The sequence below is a fragment of the Equus caballus genome, chromosome 19 (assembly GCF_041296265.1).
Source record: "Equus caballus isolate H_3958 breed thoroughbred chromosome 19, TB-T2T, whole genome shotgun sequence".
In the NCBI taxonomy this organism is placed as follows: domain Eukaryota; kingdom Metazoa; phylum Chordata; class Mammalia; order Perissodactyla; family Equidae; genus Equus; species Equus caballus.
In genome coordinates this window covers 40,904,965-40,923,687 of record NC_091702.1, presented here as the reverse complement: position 1 = coordinate 40,923,687, position 18,723 = coordinate 40,904,965, and positions in this window count along the sequence as shown.

Here is an 18,723-nt window from a genome sequence, read left to right as displayed (position 1 = left end):
GCCTGGACTCTCAGAGGGGAATTGGGTGAAGTGGCGAGGGGAGGGGCTTCAGAAGCCTCGAGGATTGGAGCGGGCGCTGCTCTGGCGGGGATGGGATTTGCGTGGTGCGGTGGGTTTTACCTTCTGAGCATCCCCATCTGCCCGCGTCCTCCGACAGCCCAGGGCGCCACAGTTGCTCTATTCTCCACCCATCTCTGAAAACTGTCCCTCTCGGATGCTACTTCAAAGCCCCCTGGGAAAGCCAAGTTGCCAATTAAGCCTCTTTGAGGCAGGTTCTCATTCCTTCTCCGCTAATTGAAATGTTACTCCTTTTACTAAACCCATAAACCACCCAAACACAACGGTCTTCCTCATTTGCATTGTAACAATGTCCCTAATGTGCTCCCAAGAGCTTTGCGTGCAGGCAAACCTTTTCTCCTCTCCCTGTGTGAACGGTCAAAAGCAATTCCGAGGCAAAGGCCTTCATTTCCATCCCTACACAGCTGCTCATTAGCTAAGGTGGAATAAATTCCTTTTATTCTAGATTCATTTCCCAGGATGATAATGTCTTTTTTTTTTGTCTCAGGTCACTGTTCCCAAACTAGGCCTTAATTGCTGATAGTAATTGAGTTAATACATATTTACAGCCCGGTCAGGTTAAAGAAGGTCTCCCGTAGTTTTATTTGAGACATTTTACTCAACCTGCAATGAAATCGCTAATAAGTTGTTCAGTGTTCATGCTCTCTGTCTTTTATCTTGTCTCTGCCCCTTGGGAAAGCTGGGTGACGGCAAATGGCTTTGGCGTGGAATTGGTTCTCAGGCTGGATAGACTGGGGAGCCCCAAACCTCACCTCCTCGCCTCTGGTTCTCCTGTATTCAGAGGGGAGGGCCTCTCCTCCGTGAAAGCAGATAGCCTGGGGCAACACTGTGCCGCTCTCCCAGGCGCCCAGCCAAGGAGCGCAGGCTGGATGATGAAATCCCATCAAAGCCACAGGGCTGGGCTAAGCTTCTGAATCAGCTCCCACCGATAACTCGAGCCCAAAGTGGCCCGCAGGCTGGGCACCGAGCCGAGGCGTCAGGCCGTGCGACAGTCTGGCCTCTGGAGCCTGCTCAGAAAAAGGCGCTGAAACAGGGCTGGAGGAGGCACCAAGTGTCAAGGCAATGCCGGGGAAAGCCAGGGGGTTTCCAGACCTCCCCCTGGGAGGCCCCATGGCTTGCCTATGAAAAGTCAATCTTGTCGCACTTCCCGCTTCTCCTTCCCATAAAGAATGGGGAGAGATGTGGAGGACCCCTTCACCATGGGGGTCCAGGCCTTTTTAGCCCATCAGAGGGAAATCACCTTACCGAAAATGAAATTGGCTGAGTCAACCTGAGTGTTTGACTGCCTCCAGAGTGCTGCTTCCAAGTGCCAGAAGCTTCCTTCCTCTTTCCCTTGCCTTGCCTCTGCCGCTGGCTGCTTTTCTTTCTGATCTATCCAAAAGGAGCAGGGCCTGAGGAATGGAGCAGACTGTGGCGGAGGTCGCAGACAATTTCCTAGAGTCTGTGTTGTCCTATGATTCCTGGGCACACATTTAGACTCCAGTTTCCAGCTCCTCTTGCGGTTAGACCTGGGTGGGAGGAAGTGACAAGGGCCATCTCCGGGCTCTTTGCCCTGTCTGGTTGCCTGGAGTGGAGATGACCCTCTGGGCAGGCAACTTTTGATGCAAATGTTAAAAATGGCAGAGCCTCAGTCAGCTCAAAAATTTAAGTGATGGGTGGAGGATAGCTGCCCCACCCATCCTATGTATGAGAATACGATAAATGTCTATGGGGCTTAAACCAGTGTATGTTTTGGGGGACTATTTGTTACGAATTTGCGACATAGTCTGATATGTACAGCACTATAGAGCGTGGGGGTTGTTGCCTTTGCCTAGAATGCTCATCCACCAGTGCCTCTCCCACTCATGCCTTAAAACCCAGCTCAAAGGCTGCCTCTCTGTGGAGCCTTCTCATGGGCAGAGGAAACACAAATGCAGCCTTCCCCGGTCACTAATCCCTGGGCTCCAACGAAAGCCACATTTGCCTACCTCCAGGCAGATTGATCCAAGCAGGAATCTGGGACACGGCCAACTAGTGAGATTTCGAAACTCCACTTGAAGGCCAAAAGCCTCCAAATTAAAGGTAGCTCCTTAGAGACTCTGATTTCATAATTCTTCATTTCTGAAATCAGGCTCAAGAGCCCTGGATGAGGAGAATAGGTACTAAGCTGATTTCCTGGGCGATTCAGCATGCCAGAGAGGGATGAGCCCTCAGAAATCATCTGCTCCCGCCCCTTCTTCTTACAGATGAAGAGACGGAGGCCCAAAGTGGAGGCGGCAGAATCAGTACCCGGGCCTCCTGACTCTCAGCCTGGTGCTCCTTACTTGTCTTCTTTAAGCAGGGCAGATGACATGTGCTGTTGTCAAGTCTCCCTTTGCATCTCTGGTACATGCTCGGAATTATTTGTCCTTTTCAATTCACCAACATGTGCTTGTCTTCAGTCCACTCTACTTTGGTGTTCTCAAATACTACTGCATGCTGCCTGCCTTCTGCTCTCTGGGCATCTAACGCCAACGTTCTTGGTGCTGACGTCCAGTGTGAGCATGTTGGGAAGCACCAACATTTCCAAGCCTAAGTGGTCAATATCCTTCAGGGTGGACATGGCCCATTCAAGGAACATAGACCTATTGCTTTGCTCTAAAGTGAAGGATTGGGACGGGCAGGAAATGTGGCATCACAAACTGTTCCGTGTTTCTTCGTGGGATGCAGAGTCCTTGGGGAGCAGTTCCATCCACATTTTACAGAGAAGGGAACTAAGGCTCAGAAGAGGTTTGGTGGTTAGCTCAAGGCTCTACACGATGTGGGGCCCTTCTTCTGGTTCCCCTTCCTGTGTTCTTCCCACTGCAGGGTCGCCTTTCAGAGGGAGAAGTTTCTCTTTTTCTCTAAGTCACAAAAGAAAGCGACACTAGCGTGTACAGTTTAGGGGTCTATTTTGGAATTTAAAACTCAATCCACCACAGTTTCTCTCATTATTTTCCAAAGCACAGACTTATTTCCCAGGGTTAATTTCTTAGAGTCTAAGGGGCATGCTGGTCAAAACTAGAAATCTGACCTCCCCTGGGGGTCCACGTAGGTTTCCACAGTGCAGTCTCATCCTGTCAGCATTCTTCCTGATCGTTGGAGCTGGTTCAAAACCCACGTTTCTGCCCTCACATCCTTCCTTTCAGGAAGCTGCAGGGGAATCAGAGTCCTGGATGCTTGGCTCAGGAAGGGCCCTTAAGGTCATATGGTCCAATCCTCTCAAACTGTACTTTTTTGGGGCCATAAGCCCATAGATGGCTAGCAGCAGGGCTGGCCTGGTGTCCCGACTCTTGAGCACAAAGTGCTGTATGGAGCACATGTGGTAGGCAATCCAGACTGCTTAGTGTCTCCATAAAGCCAAGGGGGAAGAAGCATTTTCTTTATGTCTCATAGCCCGGATCAGGGAGGAGGCCATTCTCCTTTGGGAAATATGTTCCATACTGCCCTGTCTACACTTCATTTATGAAATTGTCACCTTTGGGGAATGCTGATGTCTATTTTCCTCTGGGATGGCTCTCTGCATCTCTCTGATTCATCCCTTCTGCTTTGTCAGCAGTTCTTTTTTAGCTGAGTGAGTGTGTGTGTGGGGAGACGGGGAGGTGGTGGTCTGCGTGGTGTATGTAGTGGCAAGTGACAGTCACTCGTACACTGGAGATGGAGGAAGAAAAGGGGGTGTTTGACAAGGTTAGAGTTGGGAGTGCCCACCCATGGCCACTCTTTAGTATTCATCATATGTTTAGTGTAATGAAGGAAATTGCTTTGTACGTGCATACTTTATGATTCACTGGGTGCTTTTTCCATCTGGTATCTTGTTACTTCCTTAAAAAAAAAATCTTTGGAAAGCAGAGAGCTAGAGAGGAAGAGCTAACACGTTGGGGAGTCTACAATACTCTAGGAAGCGTGCTTCTCATTTTCACATGTATATGAGAAAACTCTTTCAATCCCAACACGATGCCGTGAGACAAGTAATCCTATCTTAATTGTTATGGTGAGGAGATCTGTGCTCAGACCAGTGGCTTGCCTGAGATCTCACAGCTAGTAAGTGGTAGAGGCAAGATTTGAATTCTGATCTGTATGAGTCAAAGCCAAGTTTCTTTCCACACCATCAAACTGCTTCCCTAAGTGCATGGAACTTAGCAAAGACGAGAAAACACTCCCAATTTGTAGCTTGAGAAAAACGAGTCTGCAAGTCTCAGAGAGGCAAAAAGTACTATAGCTTCTAATCACAAAATTGTGACTAACAATCCAACCTGTGCTAAGTGAAATGGAGAACTCCAAGGTATGCTCCCACCCTCAAGAGACCCGCCACCGCTTAGGAGCTGTATCTGATACTTGATGTCCCAACAGGGAATGGTTCAGAATGAGCCCATGGGTGATGGGTAGATTGAGTGGTATTCTGGTGAAGACTGAAAGATCTGAGATGCTAATCAGCACGGAGGCCAGACTGTTGTCCTGTCTGCCAGTCTGTTAACATTGTCTTTGCCATAGGCCGTGAATCTCTTAATGCCATTTTTCAGAACCTCCTGTGATCTGGAAATAAGAAAACCCAAATCAATTGCAGACAAATATTTTGCAGTAATTGCGTCTACTTACCAAGGGTGGGGCTCTCTCCTCTTGGAGAATGAAGGTGGAGCCGGTGTAATCACTGGTCGGATCTTCTCCTCACAATGGTCTGAGTGGGAGCCTCTTCCCTTAGTGTTACCTCCAAAAGGAATAGGGAATAAACACCCTTGTAAGACAGTTGGTCTCATTTTGTGGATGTGAATTGAATGGCTCATGGTTCCATTCTACTCATCCCGGCTCCAGCTTAAGTTTTAAAAACTAATTCTCTCTGCATTAATCTGAAAAGATCCTTCAAACAAAAGCTCAACATCTGAGTCTATTTACTGAGTGTGCAGCTGTGTCAATTGGCCAAGACAAAGAGAGGCTTCCTGGTCAGCGCACAATGGGCTGCAGGTAGTCTTGCAAACAGAGAAACACAAGGCAGGGTCCTTTCATGAGCCAGCAAACCTCCTTCCAATAAGGAAGAGCAGGAGCTGAGGGGTCAAGAGAAAAGAGTGCCGCCCCACCCCCACCCTCACCACACACAAGTGGGGACTGAAATATATGATCTGTAAGCCCATCAATTAGGGGTATTAAAAAGATAATTAGCCCTCTTCCATGGAAACCCAGGACAGAGATGTGAAAAGGGGGAAATTCATTTCCATGTGGTTACATTTTAATGTGACCAGGACACTTTAGCAGTGAAGCGAGATGCTATTGTTGAGAACATCACTTGGTTGGTCTCAACGGGGAGGTGCTATCAAGTCAATTAAAGAGCTATCTTAGAAAGAAATAATAACTACATTTATTTTTGAAAAATATTTTTTCTGCTATCAGTGAAACTCTAGATTCAAATCAAGGGGCCAGATTTGGGAGGCCTGGGAGGAGCTGAGAGTCATTTCCTTTCTAGTCTCCTTTTCCAAGGAGAATCGTGGCAGGAAATGAAATCTGAAAGTGTCAACAATGAGCAATTTGTTTTGGATTCTGATAAGTGCGAAATTCAGAATTAGTGTTTCTGTTCCCTCTCTTTTCAAGTATGTGTGGGTATTTTGGTAATAAAGCCCAAGAGAGAGAAAAAATGAGTAGAGGAAAGACTCGTTTCTCAAAATGAGATTTGAAGGTATCTATTGAAATGGATGTAAGGTGTGTGGTGCTCTGTGCGACACTGGCCCAGTTCACAACGAATGTTCTTACACATATTCATATTGTATGTGTTGGCGTGCATGCTTTCAAGTAAAGGATAATTTAATTTTGTTTTATTTTTCTCTACTATCTTATTCTCTCCTTCTCCTTCACCTCCCCTTCCTACTTTGTTGAGGTAAAATGTACCTGCAGGGAGATGCACAGATCTTAAGTGTCCAACTGGATGTATCACATCCTGTTAATCCATACAGCAATCAAGATATTCAATATTTCTGCCACCTCAGAAGTCTTCCTCCCTAATCCGTCAATAACCAACCCCCCTGCAGTCACTGTTTTGATTTTTGTTACTGCAGATTAGTTTCCCCTTTTCTTGAATTCCATATAAATGATATCATATGGTATGAATTCTTTGTGTCTGACATCTTTCACTCAACATAGTATTTTTCAGATTCATTTGTGATGTTCATGGAGTGTATCAGTTTACTCTCTTTTATTTATAAGTATTATTCCATTGTCTGATGACACCAAAATGTATCCATTCTTGTGTTGATGGACACTTGGGTTTTCTAATTTGGGGCTATTATGAATAAAGCTACTATGGATATTCTTGTATAAGATTTTCATGGGCATATATATTTTATTTCTCTTGAGCAGTGACATAGGAGTGGATTTTTTGAGTCCTATGTTAGGTATCTCTTTAACTTTTTAAGAAATGAAGAAACTGCCAAACAGTTTTCTAAAGTGGTTGTACCATCTTATACTCCCACAAGCAATGTATGAGAGTTTCAGTGGTTCCGCCTCCTTACAAACTTGGTGTTGTCAGACTTTTTAACATTAGCTATCCTAATGGGTATGAAGTGGTAATTTATTGTGGTTTTAGTTTGTATTTTTCTGATGACTAACGATGTTGAACACCTTTTTATGTGATTATTATCCATTTGTGTATCTCCTTTCATGAAGTTTCTGTTTGTCTTTTGCCCATTATTTATTGGTTTGTCTTCTTCTTATTAATTTGTAGGTATTCCTTGTATATTCTAGATAAAAGTCTCTTCTAATGTATATGTACAGCTAAGAATTTCTTTCGGTGTATGGCTTTCATTTTCATTTTCTTATGAGCGTCTTTTTGATAAGCAAAAGTTTATTATTTTGATGAAGTCCAATTTTCAACTTTTTCTTTCATGATTAGTGCTTTTTGTGTCCCATCTGAGAAATCTTTGCTTAACCCAAGGCTGTGAAGACATTCCTTTATGTTTTCTTCTAGCAGCTGTACAATTTTAGCTTTTGGGATTAACTCCGTAATTCATGTCAAATTAATTTTTTTTTTTTTTAGATTTTATTTTTTTCCTTTTTCTCTCCAAAGCCCCCTGGTACATAGTTGTATATTCTTCGTTGTGGGTCCTTCTAGTCGTGGCATGTGGGACGCTGCCTCAGCGTGGTTTGATGAGCAGTGCCATGTCCGTGCCCAGGATTTAAACCAACGAAACACTGGGCCGCCTGCAGTGGAGTGCGCGAATTTAACCACCTGTCCACGGGGCCAGCCCCTCAAATTAATTTTTTGTGTATGGTGTGAGGTAAGGGTTGAGGTTTATTCTTTTCAAGAATTTGTCCAGTAGTTCCAGCACCATTTGATGAGAACTTTCCTTTCGCCATTGAATTGCTCTGATGCCTTTGTCATAGACCAGTTGACTGTATATGATCATGAATGGATGTGGCTGTATTTCTGAACTCTCCATTTTTTGTCTATCTTTATGCCAATGCTGCTTTGCCTTGATTGTTGTAGGGTTTTAATACGTCACGAAATCAGATACTGTGGGTTCTCTAATCTTGCTCTTTTAAAGATTATTCGGGCCACTCTACTCCTTTGCATTTTTGTACAAATTTTGGAATCTACTTGTCAATTTCAACAAAAAAAGTGTTGAGATTTTGATTGGGATTGTATTAAATCTGTAGACCAATTTGGGGAGAGGACAAATTGACATATTAACAGTGTTGAGCCTTTAATTAATGAAGATGATATGATGTATTTTTCTATGTGTTTTATTTTTTTCAGCAATATTGTATAATTTTTAATATAGAGGTCTTGACATTTTTAGTCAAACTTATTCCTAAATGTTTCGTGTATTTTGATGCCATGTAAATTTTATTTTTTAATTTTTTGTTGTTAGTGTATAAATATAAATTGATATCTGTATATTTGACCTTGTAGTTTGCTGTGTTGCTAAATTCCCTGATTAATTCTACTAGTGGCTTTATCGATCCCTTAGGATTTGCTATATACATTTTCACATCATCTACAAATAGTTTTACTTCTTTCTTTCCAATCTTTGTACTTTTTATTCCACCTTATTGCCCTGGTCAGGATCTCCAGGACAGTGCTAAATAGAAGTAGTAAGAGCTGATATCCTTGCCTTGTTCCTAATCTTAGAGAGAAAGTTTTCTATAATCCACATTAAATAGGATGTTAACTATGAATTTCTCATAGCTGTCCTTTATCAGACATTTTATTCCTAGTTTGCTGAGAGGTTTTTAAAATCATAAATGGATATTTACTTTTGTCAAATGCCTTTTCTTCATTTTTGAGATGATTATATGGTATTTCTCTATTATACTGTTGATATTGTGAATTAAATTTATTGCTTTTTGAATATTAAATCAACCTCACATTCCTGAGATAAACCTCGCTTAGTCATAATCTGTCATCCTTTTTATATAATGCTGGGTTTGATTTGATAAGATCTGTTGGACATTTTTGCATCTATGTCTATGAAGGATGTTACTCTGTAGTTTTTATTTTCTTTTAGTATTTTTGTCAATGCTATGGTGGTGTGATGGTCAATTTTATGTCAGTTTTACTGGCTTTACTGGTTTACCTAACTTGGCTAGGCTGTAGAACCCAATTATTCAGTCAAACACGAATCTAGGCATTGCTGTGAAGGTATTTTGTAGATGTGGTTAACATCTGTAACCAGTTGACTGTAAGGGAAGGAGATTACCTTTGATAATAAGGGTGGGCCTCATCCAATCAGTTGCAGGCCTTAAGAGCAAAACAGGTTTCCCAGAGAAGAAATTCTGCCTCAAGATGGCAACATCAATTCCTACCAGACTTGCTAGCTTGCTGGCCTGTCCTACTCATTTTGGATTTGCCAGGCCCCACAATTGCATGAGCCAAGAGCTATGTCCTTAAAATAAATCTCTATCCATCTAGCTAGTAAAACAAATATATATATATACATATATATATATATATATATATATAATGTATACATATAAAAGTATCTATCTCTTTCTTCTCTATCTATCTATCTATCTATCTATCTATCAGGTGTATATATATATACATACCTCAACCTTGTGGAGGTTTGTGTACAGGATTTGTTATGGTGGGTCTACTTGAGTTTTGTGTTTGGGACATGGTCTTTCTTCTGTGACATGGCCGCATGATCCTTTCTCTGAAGGTGTGGAATTTCTGGAGTCTCACATGAATGCATGAGGTGCTCACCTAGACGTCTCTTTCCTCTGCTTGGTTGGAACTCCCTTTGCAATGTTAAGGACCTCTGGTGTCTCTATTTAGATTTCATCCCCATCGAATGTGTTCTCTGATAGGGCTAGTAGAGTTTCGTCCTGTGCGTTTACAGCCCTGCTCTCAGTCAAGGAAGCAGAGGGACTCCCCGGTACATTCGGCCACCCTTGCTGCACAGCTACCTCTTAGCTGGTACCCTGCCCTGCAAATTCCAGCTGTGTCAGCATCCCCAAACTCTGACCTCTGCCTCCTCCACTCAGCATGCTCGCCATACTCTGCTTGTGCTCCGCCTCCCTGCGCTGCGGTCAGGTGTCTGTCCCCATGCAGAAAGCCCGGTTGCATGCAGGGCTCCCTTCATGAGTTTCCTGTGTCCTGAGGATCATGGTCCTGCCGTCTATTGCTCAGGGCCTGAGAGTTGCTTCCTATGTTTTGTCCCGTTTAATCATTACTTATGGTGGGAAGGCACATCCAGTACCAATTTACTTCATGATGGCCAAAAGTAGAATTTCACCCATATGTACCTTTGTCAAACCACCCTCCAAACCAAGGACATACCTGCCCTGTCTCCTTCATTTCTCATGGGCTTAGCAAAGGGCAAAAATCATACCGTGATGGGTTCAGAAAAGTCACCGGGTGATTCTTAGACTTGTCTTCCAACTTCCTCAACAAACAAACAAACCATAGTTTCTGAAAGTTCAAGCCAGTCCTGAGTAGTCCTCCTTAGGCCACCATTTCCAGAACTGGGTTCTGAGGAATGCTAGCTCCCCAAGAAGCTAAACGGTAATCTGTGCACAAAGGGTTCTCTGATCCAATACTTTGGGGGAAATGTTATGTCTGAGTATTCTTCCTGGAGAGTCGCACACACATTAACATATTAAAGACTCTGACAAGTCCTGTTGAGAATTTTCATGAACTCACTGTTTCCTAAGCTTAATTGATTAGTGGGACTTCTTCACTGAATATTCATTAATGCTGGAAACATGTGCTCTTCAGGGCCATGATTATCTGACCTTTATCTATTTTCCCCAAAGTTCTGGAAAAATACTAGTCAGAAGGGAAAAAGAGAGCTTTTAGGCTTGTAAACCAGCCAGAATCAAGGCAACTGATGTGATGTTTGAGCTGAACATTTTTGGGAGAGGCAGAAATTAAACAGATAATTTAAATCTCTCCAGCAAACTCTGTGTCTGGGTTACATATTCGAAATATTCAAACAAGAGGTGTTGCAGAAAAAGAGACTTTCCTTCAAAGCTGGTGGACTCAGATCAGCATGTTTATTTTTTAAAGCCCTAGAAATCTGGACGTATAATGCTAGCGCATAAAGCCTTACCTTCAAAAGTATTTCATATATTACTATATTTTTTAGATAATAACCCACATATATAAATTTTATTAGTCATTTATAAACTCCCCTAAAATACTTTTGGAAACATTTTCCATCTCAAACACCTTTTTAAAACCCAGTGACCTCATGTCTGTCGTGCATATTGTTCTGTAATGGAGATTGGGCTTCCTCACCCCTCCCTAAAGCAATGGTTGAAAAGTTTGTCATCATCCTCTCTAAAAGTAAGAACCTGGAAAATGTGAACGCAAAGAAATCCCAAAGCAGAGCGTGAGGAAGTCAGCTGGATTTCAAAACCTCTCCCTGGGGGAATTGCCTTGGGCAAAGAAAGAAGCGTGTCCCACAATCCTGGGAAGTTTAGGGGCTGATGAAGGGTGACCACGTGTGAGGCCTTGAGTTGTGGAATATCTCCCAGTGACTGAGCAGGCCAACGGTCTTCACCTCTTCACTGACCTCTGTTAGTTCCACATCCTGATGTGGAGACAGAATCCAAGTCGATACACACTTATTCATCCATTCAGTGCATTCAGTGATTAATTCAAAAGTGACTTACTGAGTACCAGTTATGTACCAGGCATGATTCCAGAGGTGCCGGGCTGTACTAGTGGACAAAATCCGGGCCCGACCTTCACGGAATTTAAGTTCTAGTGAGGAAGACGGACAGCCCATCCATCAAGCCACAGAGTGAGAAGTACTATGGGGAAAAGAAATCACGTGATGAGGCTGGACAGTGATGGGAAGGAAACTGTTACATAGGTTGAGTGGAAAGATTTTCTCTGAGAGGTGACATTTATGCAGTGACACAAATGAGAGGATGAGTCAAAGAAAGATTTAGGGGGAGAGGTTTCCAGGCGGAGAGAACAGTGAGTGCAAAGGCCCTGAAGTTGGGGCTTTTGGTTGAATCCAGTGGCTCCAAAACACTAACTAGATGCATCAGACTCATCTAGAAAGCTTGAAAAACAAATCAGGTTCCTGGACTCCACAATCTTAGAGCCTGAGTCAATAAACCAGAGGAGGGACCTGGGAAACTAGATTTTTTAAAAAGCTTCCAAAAGGTTTCGATGGTTAGACCAGTTTAGGAAACTCTGATCTAATCCAATGACCTTATAGCTCTACCTCCATGTACAGTGTGTAATGATCCAGGGAGAATCAATTGAGGTCCAGAGAGGGGAAGTGATTTTGCCTCTGGTCACAGAGTTAAATCATGATAAAGCCAGGCCATGAAACCAAATTCCCACACTCCCGACTAATCTTTCTACCCCACTTTTTATCTACCCCACCGTCTCTTCCCTCCTTCTCATCTCCCCCAACAGAAGAGGCCAAAAGAAATGTTTTCCCTCTGATAACAGTTGCTGTTATTATTATTACTATAAATAATAGCTACCATTTATTGGATGTTTACCTGATTCTAGGTATTGTTCTAAGTACTTTACATATACTAATTCATTTAATCCTCACAATAAGCTTATGAGATCGGTGTGCTTATTATTCTCACTTCACAGATGAGGAAGCTGAGGCTGGAGAGGTGAAGTGACTTGCTCAAGGTCACACAGCTGGCAGCTGATGGAGCCAGGCTGTTTTTATGATCCTGGACTCGCCGCACTGCTGCCTCCTGCTGACCTGGGCAAGGGCTCTGGGGGGATCATTATTGCTGTTATCGACTCGCATCAACAGGAAACCCCAGTTCCTTGTCCTGTGCACATCCCAGTGACACGCTCTATCCTTCTGCAGGCAGCTGGGAGGCCACCTAAAGCCAGTGGAAGGCAAGTTCAGGCAGTGGAATCTGTCCCTCTGGAAAGCAACTGTGGTCTGAGCATGAATTATTTACCTTGTAGAAACTTCAGGTGATTCGGGTTTCCTTTTAGTGATTTTTAAAATCAGGCTCTGCTGAGAGTGCAGAAGGGATAAACTGGTGTGCTTGCTGCATGTTGATGGCCAAGCTCGCGCATCCTCTGAGGCATAGCTGCATCCGAGTAACACATCCCTAGGACTTCTTCGCTGAGGCCGGGAGGACTGGCTGTGTCATTTATCTCACCATGGAGGACCCTGAAAGCAAGGTCCAAGAGGAAGACAGTTTGATCTCTGTTTCCTAGGAGCTCACAAGTGATTATGATTCCCAGCAGAGAGGAGCATATTCCATCAGAATGCTGGAGGCATGGAAGGCCATGGTCGTTCTGAGCAGCTGGTACCTCCTGGGAACAGGAGGATGTGAGTGGACCTGGGCCTTGATTTCACAAGTACAAATAGGGGAAGGGAGCTCCAGGAGGAAGGAACAGCCTTGGCAAAATCACAGAGGTGTGACACGGCATGGCAGTTTGGGGGAAAGGAGAGCAATACAGGGGTTAGAAAAAAGGTGTATAGATCTCATTACAGGTGTAGGTAGTATATTTCTACAAGCTAGGAGTTTAAGGTGAGACAGACTCCGTGATCTATTTTTACTAGCTTTTTAGTGCGTTATCTTTCAAATATCCAGGCCAATAGCACAGAACACATTGCCTTGGGATCCTTGTCAAATAGAATAGAGAGTACATGGTTCACAAATTACTATAATTGCTCTCCAAATATCATGGTGGTATTTTATTTCTATTATTTTTAATAAACTGAGTAACAGATTGTATGATGGGGTACAGAAGGAGGGCATTGGATGGAGGCTGGGCTCAAGTGCCCCCTCAAATCCGTCCCAGCCCTGAGGTACTATGCTTACACATCCAGTAGCAACCATTCAGAACTTAAGTATTTGGGTGTCCAAGTTAAATTGCAAGATCTGTGAAGCTGCAGCATCTAGAGGAAGTACTGTGGGCCCCTCCCGGGATTAAGGCCTTTAGAAGATGAATGTCTATTTCACACCAGTTCCAGCAGGAAGGATGAAAAAGAGGCAAAGATCTTGAAACTTCAAAGCCAGCTGTGAAGATAGGGCCAGACACCACTAAGACACAGGGGTGTGCTGGGGCTAGCTCATAACCAGCTCATGGAGTCAATTGTTAAAGTTTTAGGAATTTTGTGGGCCGTAGGTTAAATACAGCCAATATTTAAACTATATGAGTTTACAATTAAATGAATTACATTTTAAAAAGGAAACAGACTCAAAACTCGTTTCCTAATTATTTTACTACCTTTTAGCATTACACGTACTCTTGAGGTTATTAACATCTATCGTATCTGCATGGTAGATGGAGATACCATCTAATGGTGTGCTATTGTCTGTCTCTTCCCAACTCTGCATTCAGTGATGTCATGTTGGTGGCTTGAAATTAGTCGTGGTGTGAGCATGTACACCATGGAAATGGGCAAACACTAGAAATCAGGGAGTGATTATTTTTTTTGATATCTAGACTTAAGAAAGTGATGAAGAAATATTAACAATTCAAATTAAACTTAAAAGTGTGTCCTGTCTATAGCCATTACATTGTAAATAGCACAGAAAGCTGAGGAAATATTCTTCCAGCATTCAAAAACTATTATTCAATTCAGCAAAGAGGTCTCTCACATTGTTGAAAATGTGAAGTTCCTATTTATCTTTATTTCTCACTTTTGTCTTACTTATTAATTTAAATAAAAATATCAACTAACACTCATGTCAGAACTATACTTGTTTGTCAACTGCAGCCATAGATTGCCTACATGGTCAAGATTTGAGCAGCAATCAGTGAAAGCATTTTGCGAGACTCAATGGCCACATGAAATTTACAATAAATAGGATTGTGTATGTTGTTATTTTTAAACTGTGTGCTCCACATTCTTGTTTTTTTTCAAGGTGTGCTGCTTTCTTTCTTTCTTTTTTTTTCCAGCAATTTAAAGATTTTATTTTTCCTTTTTCTTCCCAAAGCTCACTGGTACATAGTTGGATATTTTTAGTTGTGGGTCCTTCTAGTTGTGGCATGTGGGACACCGCCTCAGCATGGCCTGATGAGCAGTGCCATGTCTGTGCCCAGGATTCGAATTGGTGAAACCCTGGACCGCCGAAGCAGAGCATGCAAACTTAACTACTTGGCCAGGGGCTGGCCCCCGGCTTTATTTTTTTAAAGATTGGCACCTGAACTAACATCTGTTGCCAATACTTTTTTTCTTCTTTTTCTTTGCCCCAAAGCCCCCTGGTACGTAGTTGTATATTCTAGTTGTAGGTCCTTCTGGTTGTGCTGTGTGGGACACCACCTCAGCATGGCCTGATGAGTGGTGCCATGTCTGCGCCCAGGATCCAAACCAGCGAAACCCTGGGCCACTGAAGCGCAGTGTGCCTACTTAACCACTCAGCCACAGGGCTGGCCCCTACACATTCTTTATATTAGTAAAATTTGCAATATACTTACAGCTGTCTTTTCCCCAGAGGTCCAGTTGTCAAACCTTTACCAGCACACCACTGCTGAACCATTTATTCCTCGCAAATTGACAAGGAGCAAAAATAATTCCCTTATATAACACAAATCAGTTGGCCTCTGGAGAACAGGAGTGACTTGGTTTGGGTGCAGAGGTCTTCCGAGAGCTGGTGAAGGGCAGCTCACTCAATACACTGTTGAATGAATAGTAGTTTGCTCCTTTTTAAACAAAATGCACTTTAAGGGAGCTCAAAGATCTTAGCAACAATGCTCCTCCCAACGGCCTCTCAGGATAATAATATTGGATGCTGTGCTCCCACCTCTTCCTAGGACAGCTCCAGAAGCAGAAGGTCTGGGGTTGGCATCTCCTAAATTCGCCCTGACTCATTCCAGTCAGCCACAGCAGCCTCCTTGCTGGTCCCTGCAAGTCTATTCCAGAAGAGCGCTACTCACATCCTTACTTTATTCAAATGTCACCTCCCCAACCACTCAGCCTAAAGCGTCACCCCCTCTTCCTCTCTTCACGCCCTGTTTTACCTTGTTTTATTTCCCTTCGTAGCACCTCTCACTACCTGATAGACTGTCGATGTATTGTCTAACTCCTCCACTAATAGCTGAGTTCCGTAAGGGCGGAGGTCTCTGTCTGCTTTTCTCACCCTGGAACCTTGAACAGCACTTGGCACAGAGCAGGTGTTTCAATACATTTTGTTGAAAGAATGAATGCCTGAGCTTGGCTTGGAGTTTTGTTTTGTCTTGAGGAGTCTATACTACCTCCAGCCTTTGCTCCACAGCCATGGGCCAGACCAAAGGGAAACGTGTGAGGCAGACCTCATGAAAGCCCCTCTGTGCTAAGAGCGGACAGAGTCCCCCGGGCTGTTGAAGCTGTCTCCCCAAGATCCGGGCCCTGCCTTACCTGGGGCCTACCCCCCGGGAAAGCCCACTGGGCGTCAGGCTTCGGTGCTGGTGCGTCATCCAACTGTCTTTATTCGGTTGGGTGTTGACAAACAAGTGCTATCTGCCATCTATAACCCACCTTCCTTGTTTGACTTTCCGGAGGATGGACGCCTTCTGGCTTTGCTTTTGAATTCCACTTCTTTGACTTAGAGGGGATAAAGGAGCAGAAACAACAAAGGCTGTTTAGAATTTAGTCTTCCCAATTGTTTGACCCAGTAAATAGATAAATAAAAAGGGTGGGGGGAAGAGAAGAAAGAGAAGGGGAGCTGGGCTGAGTGCTCCAGCTGTGGTCCCCACAGGCCTGGCTGACAGGAGCCCAATTACTGCGGGGCCAGTGCACCTGTGAGGAGTTAATGAGCAGCATTCAGAGCGGCAGCTCCCACAAGGGTTCCGATTAGGACCCCACAGAGGCAGCTCCGCCCCCGCTCCCGGCCCATCCTAATGACGGATTAGTCTCAGCAGGTTGTATTGAGGGAAACTCCACCTCTTTCTTAGGAGTGAGAGGAGTTACAGGTGGGCTTCCCGCTCGGCTTCCTTAGGGTCTTGAGATGTTGAAACTGTTTCTGAATGTAATACTAAACAGGCATAAATGAGAATACCAGCAAGGGGGTCGTGCGTTCCAGAGGGGGTCATCGTGAATCTAGTAGAGAAGAAGGGGCTAATCCCCTGGGGACAGAGTTCAAGCCCCTCATTTCTTGGGTGGGGAGACTGAGACCCATGGAGGGCATCTAGAGGGACACTCAAAAGAAAGTAGTTTCTTGGGGCAGCAAGAAACAACTTGTGTAGGGGTCAGTGTGACGCGGTTACGTGGTTGTGTGACCTGAAAGAACTCTGGATTCTGCTGCTGCTGCTCACTGGTCGTGTGGCCCTGGGCAAACCACTGAAGCTTTCTGTCTCCCAGTTCCTCATCTGTAAAATGGGAACAAGGCTAGTGCCTGCTCTCAGGGTTGCTGTGAAGTCTGAATGCATTAACGCACACGACGCACTTAGAGAAAAATCTCGGCCGCTGCAGCCTTAAGCAAGCATTAGATTCTATGATTTCTATGGTCTGCTTTTCCAAGTACCCTTCCATGGTCTCACTCCTAGAGACTGTCCTGTGAAGTTAGGATCAGTTTCAGACTGGAGATATGGGTTGATGGCTGGTCTGATGTCATTCTTTTTGTCCCACAAAGTCTTCCTGAGCATCTGCTACATGCCAGGCACTCTGCTGGGCACCAGCTGTGCCAATAAATATGTGTCAATGAGAGAAAGAGGCCCTGTTCCACTGGAAAACAGCCCCAGTTGGAAGTCATGCCTTCTAGAAGCAGGTCTCTGTCCTGGAGCCACACCGTCTCAGCAAGCTGCCTCATCTCTCTGAATCTCCGTGTCCTGCTCTGTCAGATGGACAGGATGATTGCTACCCTGGCTTCCTGAGGATTCTAACAAGGGTCAGAGGACATAAGTGCATGCAGCAGGTCTTTGACTACAGTGAAACGCTGCTGCTAAGGGGAGGTAATAGAAGTGGCCATTCACCCGAGGGACCCCCCAGTGGCACTCACCCTGACATGGACTGTGTGTTCAGTGCTAAGAGTGGTCAGCAGAGAAGAATCCTGGGGAGGTTTGCTGGCTACCCAAGCAGCATAGCCAGAAGTCAGGAGAACCTCAGCTTGCATCCCAGCTCTTCCACTTCCCCGCAGTGTGACCCTGAGCAGGTTACTTAGCAAGTGGAATTGACCTCTCCTGGGGACTGGAAACTCATGTCCAGCCATCGTTTCTTTGTAGGCAAGCCCCCCAACTGGAATCAGCTTCTTGCCTGTAAGCAGAGTTTCACAGCAAGAGAGGGCAGTGAGGTGATTTCTTATGTCTGAGGCACCATGTCCAAATGGCCTGATGCATCCATGTCCATATGACACCCACACGAGGGTCTGGGCAGAGCTGTGTGTAACTAGAGTCCTTCTCCTGCTGCACAAACCATGCCAAATTCCAACACTCTGTCCTTCCTTGTCTGTGCTGCTTCCTGATGAGTTGTGTCTCATTTTTTTCTAGCAGTCCAGGCCCTTGATTTCACTTGCTCCTCGGCTGGCTCTTCCTGCTTCTGGCCTATGGCATCTTCTGGCTTTTGGGTACCCTATCTACCTGACGTCGCCCGTTGGGCACCGGCTCTGCTGGCTCTGCTGGCTCAGCTGTGTACAGCCCGCACATAGTTTACTTGCCTCCCTTCAGGGTCCTTACTTTCAAGGAGGCATGTCGTGGTCTTGGTACTTCCTGATCTGTACAACAGAGTAGCACCTTTAAGCTCCTAGAGGACAGGGATGTACTTGTGGAAGCTCTTATTTAGAAACTGGCCCTTCGCCTCTGCTGCTTGCGAAGGAAGTCTGAGGGCCTGGGAGAGTTAACTGCTTCCTTCACGAGGGAGCGAACTGTGTCTGTTTCCATCACTGATGTTTCCAAATGCCAGGGCAAAGTCCAGCACACAGTAGGTGCTCAGTCACATCTCTCGAATGAAACAAAAGCCACTTCCCAAGAAGGCACCTTGTTGGTCTCAGAATCTGTTCTGTGGTTGGCCGTGGAAGACAGCATGCCCTGCTGTCCTACTGGATGGCTTATTGTTACCTCTACTGGCTCCTGTTCCTACGCTTTGGGGTTAGGATTTCGCTCTTGCCTAGGCCCTCATTGCCTCTTCCCATACAGCCCACGGATCTCAGGGCCCCCCAGATGAAGTCACTCTTCTGATCCCACCGCTTCTCAGCTCAGATCTTTAGATGGCTCCCTACTGCTCTGGAAATCAAGTGAACATTTCTCACCTTGGCTAAGGCCTCGGATCTGCACCTGACTTAACCCTCCAAATTCAAGCT